Source organism: Cynocephalus volans, chromosome 8, assembly GCF_027409185.1.
Source record: "Cynocephalus volans isolate mCynVol1 chromosome 8, mCynVol1.pri, whole genome shotgun sequence".
Classification (NCBI taxonomy): Eukaryota; Metazoa; Chordata; class Mammalia; order Dermoptera; family Cynocephalidae; genus Cynocephalus; species Cynocephalus volans.
The window spans coordinates 36,564,028-36,569,458 of record NC_084467.1 but is presented as its reverse complement, the minus strand read 5'-3'; positions in this window follow the sequence as shown (position 1 = coordinate 36,569,458).

Sequence of the window (5,431 nt, the reverse complement as noted above, 5' to 3'; positions counted from 1 at the left end):
TTTGCATTACAGGGGAGAATGTTTCTTCACTCGAGAGGTTAAGGATAAGGTGCCTTCCAGACACTGATTCATCAAATAGTTATTGAGTGTCTACCACGTGCCAGGCATGGTGCTAGGGCGGTGGAGGTAGTAGTGAAATAGACACAAAGTTCCTGTCCTCCACCAAGCATTTCTAACACGAGCGGGACAAAAAGAAGTAAATAATAAGTAAATTAGGAATTGTGGTCACTGCCCTGAGGAAAACTGAGAGCTGGCATAAGAGAATAATGGAGGAACCTACTTTTGATAAAGTGGCAGGGAAGAATCTGTGAAGTAGTATGTAACTTAAGTTTAGAGAACTTAAAGGAGCCATGTATGCCAAAATGGAGAGCAAGGAGGTGGAGAGCTTTCCAGACTAATCTGAGAATAGTATGTGCCAAGGCCCCTAGGCCAATGAGGGAACTCTTGGGCACATGGATTTTTGCAGGGGGGGTTATTTCCACTTCCTCAACTTTGGGCAGATTCCAGTGAATTTATTCTGGCTGTGCATGGGTGATAAAGCTCCAGACCTCATAAATTGTTTCTGATTCCAATACCTTCCTGTTACAGGAAACAGAAGTCAAGAAATTAACATCAAGTGGTCTCAAAACAGCAAAAGCCACAGGAAACCCAAAGTGAAAATTCCTCTTGTGCCAAAAATGAAGAGAGAAGTCAGGGCAGCAGTGGGAGTTGACCCCTGAATGGCCCATGGTTCAGGAATAGTGAAACCCCTAGGACCTTAACAAACCCAAGACCATTAGGCAAGGACACTAACATAGGCCAGGGACTCCAGCGCATTACCACAGACACATCACCATGAGAGAGAATGAGAAATAGCTTTCCCCACCCTGAACTGGTAATAAAAATAATAGTCTATTTAATTAGTATGCTTGAAATAAAAAAGATAGCAAGGTGTAAAAACAAATATGTCATTGTGAAAGAACAGAACAATATGTTTTTAAAAAGACATTTTAAAAACTAGAAAAACAAAAAACTGAAAAATATAGTAACCAATATAAAAAAACTCTGTGGAATTAACTATACTATAATCCCAATGAAATAAATGATTCAGTGGATGCTAGATGATAGGTTACTGAGTACAAGATGTTTTTATAGTGCCAGATATTGCACCACAGATTATTTGCATTAGCAGTTACGCAAAGGGAAAGCATACCCTTACCTGCAAAAATGTGGCAGTCACCAAGTGATCAAACAGCATCATCAGTAGTAGGTCAACCCACAGCCTGACATTATGTGTCTCCTGATAGGTTACAATATGAAGTACACAGCATCATCCAGGAGATGATATTGCCAAAAACATGTAACCGGAATCCAATCCAGCCTCTGGACTTAACTTTACAGGGATGGAAGAACACACCAAAAGACACCATCAGAAATAACTAGACAATGGGCCGGCTCGTGGCTCACTCGGGAGAGTGCGGTGCTGATAACACCAAGGCCATGGGTTCAGATCTCTATATATAGGGATGGCTGGTTCACTCACTGGCTGAGCATGGTGCTGACAATACCAAGCCAAGGGTTAAGATCCCCTTACCAGTCATCTTTAAAAAAAAAAAAAGAAAAGAAAAGAAATAACTAGGCAAATTTAGGGTGCAGGACACTCTGCCAGACATCTGGCCTAATCTCATCACAAAGTCAATATCAAGAAGCACAAAGACTGTTCTAGATTCAAAGAGAATATAAAAAACAACTAAATGCAAACCATGAATCTTGATTAAATCACAGTTTAATTGAGGAAATTTGAGTACGGATTAGAAGTGAAAGGCTTTTATGGAAATACTTCTAATTTACTGAACTATAATAACGATACTGTGATTATGTGAGAAAATGTTCCCATTCTTGAGAGATGCATGCTGAAATACTTAAAGCTAAAGCATCTGAATGTTTGGAATTTTCCAATAGTTCACAAAAATATAACAGTAATATAAGTTAAACAAATATGGCCAGATGTTGAATCTGGCTGGTGGATAACTTTATTGTGTGTTTGAAATTTTTTATAATAAAGTTGGGGGGAAATTACTAAATGGAGCAGATAAGATAAAACAAAGTACATCGAACTGGGTGATTTATAAAGAAAATGAAATTTATTGCTTACAGGTTTTGAGGCTGAGAATTCCAAAGTCCATTTGGTGGTGGTGACAGTGACTCAGGGGTCTCACATTTCAAGGTGGCAGAAGCAGAGAGATCAGCAAAAGAGAGAGCAAGACAGCCTCTCCTCTCTCTTCTTTTAAAGCACTCAGAACCACGCCACTGACCACCATTTTTAATCCATTCACCATGGCATGGTCCTACAATCCAATCACCTCTTCAAGGCTCCACCTTTCAATTACCATAATAGGAGTTCCCACCCTCTTAACAGTCACAGTGGGGGCTAAGTTTCTAATACATAAAACTTGGGGGACACATTCAAGCTTCAATGAATTTTGGGGGGACATTATTCAATTCACTACAATGGTGAACTAGGGCTAGCTGGTTAGCTCAGTTGGTTAGAATGCGGTGTTGTAAGGTCAAGGGTCCAGATCCCAGTACCGCCAGTCACACACACACACAAAAAGGTGGTGAACTAATACAGACAGGACAGACTGCTAGTACTAGCTACCTCTTCCAAATCCTGGAGATGCCTCAGAAATAAGTCTGGGATTTGTTTAAAAATAATCCAATAATCCAATAGGCCAGAGGTGAGGGACGAGGATAGATGAAATACTGTAACAGAGGCCAGAGTTGATGATAATAGTTGCCGTGTGATGGAAAATGGGGTCGATTGAACTCAACTTTTGTTTGCTGGAGGTTTTCCGTTTAACAATCACAACACTGAAAAAGAAAAAGAACTGAAGAGAGGTTAAGCATATGAAAATCCGAGGTAAAAGCTGAGAAACCCATGAGGAGACAGAAGGTAGTTGGGAGCCAATTGTGGGGAGACAGTTACTGCAGCCAGAGTGGAAGTGTGGCACCTTGAGATGGGGGCGAGGCTGATGGAGAGAGAGCTTTTTCATTGTGCTCACTGTTTCCCCACCACACTGCATCCTCACCCCCCAAGGCTCTGGTAGGATCATTATCTGCCCCATTGCCACGGTGAGACGGAAAACCAGCAACACTATCCCTGCACTCCAGCCCAGGGCCAGACCACTAGACCATAAACATTACCTCCCTACCTCCTCCTATATTTCCCAGGGTCTGGGTTTTAGCCTTCCCCTGACAAGTTCACTAATACACCCAAGGTAATATGAACTCCTAGGGGAACACATTTGCAATAACAGAAAAACAATGAACTGAGAAATTAATATTAGATGAAGCAGAATTAACAGATCTGACAGTTTAAAATAAGTATAATAAATATCTTCAAATGATAAAGAAGGATATAGCTAACATCAGGTAGGAACAAGCCAGAATAATCAATAGGAAACACTGAGTTTGAAAAATTTAATAGGTGAAATCCTTACATGGATCAAATAGAATGTTTACAGCTGAAATGAAATGGTGAGCAATAAGATCAGGGTGAGGATTAATCCAAAAGGCATCAGGAAGGGATTTAAAAAAACCAAGGAAGACTGAAAAGAAATGAGCCAATCATTTCTGACACACACTGTTGGTGGCTAATCCAGCAGCCATTTCCAACTCCCTTCTTCCTTACTCCACATTAGAGACTGAAAAAGCCTCATACGGTACTTGCTTTCCCAGACCCCTGTGCAGTTAGAGCTGGCCATGTGACACAGCTCTGGCCAATGAGATGAAGCAGGAGTGTTCTGGGGGGTAGTGGGCAGATATGTTGTTTTCTAATAGAAGGGAATGACATAGAAGATGCTTCGCTTGTGTCATCTCTTTTTTCCTCCCTCGGACATGGATGTTCTTTCTGGAGTTGTGAGGTAGGTGATAGTCATCAGGTTAAAAAGCCAACATGCTCAGGACAGCTAAGTTGAAAAGCAGGAAGAACCCAAGATGGTTCTTGATAGTCTAGCAGTTGAATCAGTCTTGACAGCTACCTACATCCATACTTCTCATGTGAATATAAAACAAAACAAAACGAAAACCCACCTATTTGTTTAAGCTATCTTTGTTCAGTTCTCTTTAACTGAAAACATTCCTAACTGATGTTCTGTTCCATTATTTGGGAAACAGCTACAAAGTTGAGATCCAGAGAAAAAAGGGAGTTGAAAAAATAAAGGCAGACATCAGTGAAAAAGATTTTTAAGAGATTTTTATTTTATTTGTTTATCTATCTATCTATCTATCTATCTATCTATCTATTTATTTATTTATTTTTAAAAGATGACCACTAAGGGGATCTTAACCCTTGACTTGGTGTTGTCAGCACCACGCTCTCCCAAGTGAGCTAACCGGCCATCCCTATATAGGGATCCGAACCTGTGGCCTTGGTGTTATCAACACCGCACTCTCCTAAGTGAGCCACGGGCCGGCCCTTTAAAAGATTTTTAAAACATAGCTGTTTGAAAGTATTAATAAGCTAGACAAATCTGGTAAAAGTCATAAAAAGGAAAAAATATGCAAATGAACAGAACAGAAAATAAAAAAGAGATCAAAACACACATAACATGGATTAAAATTTTTTAAATTAAATTTTATACCAATAAATTTAAAAACCTAGAAAAAAATGGACATATTTCGAGAAAAAAATATGAAATGCCAAAAGTGGCTCAAGAAAAAAGAGTAAACTTGAATAGACTAATACCAATGAAGGAATTGAAATGATAATCAAAAAATTTTCATCCAGGCCGGCCCGTGGCTCACTCAGGAGAGTGTGGTGCTGATAACATCAAGGCCACGGGTTCGTATCCCTATACAGGGATGGCCGGTTAGTTCACTGGGTGAGCGTGGTGCTGGCAACATCAAGTCAAGGGTTAAGATCCCCTTACCGGTCATCTTAAAAAAAAAAAGAAAGAAAAAAAATTTCCCTAGTTTTGGGGAAAACGTGAACATTCAAATCCAGGAAGGTCAAAGGTGCCCAAATAGATTCAACCCAGATAGGTCATTTCCAAGACACACTGTAGTCAAATGATCCAAAGGTAAAGAAAAAGAGAATTGTAGGGCTGGCCCGTGGCTCACTTGGGAGAGTGCGGTGCTGATAACACCAAAGCCACGGGTTCAGATCCGTATATAGGGATGGCCGGTTAGCTCAGTTGGGACAGCGTGGTGCTGACAACAGCAAGTCAAGGGTTAAGATCCACTTACCGGTCATCAAAAAAAAAAAAAAAAAGTTAGTTTAACAAATTCTTCACGGCGATGGGGAGAGGAAGCCCTGATTTATATTATCTGCTGATTTCTGTGGTATAAATACTCACACCATGGCTGATTTCAGGCCTCAAAGTCACTGCAGATGGAGTTGGGAAGAGACACACATGTGAAGTTGGCTTCAGCTATGAGCAGGTGGCATGAG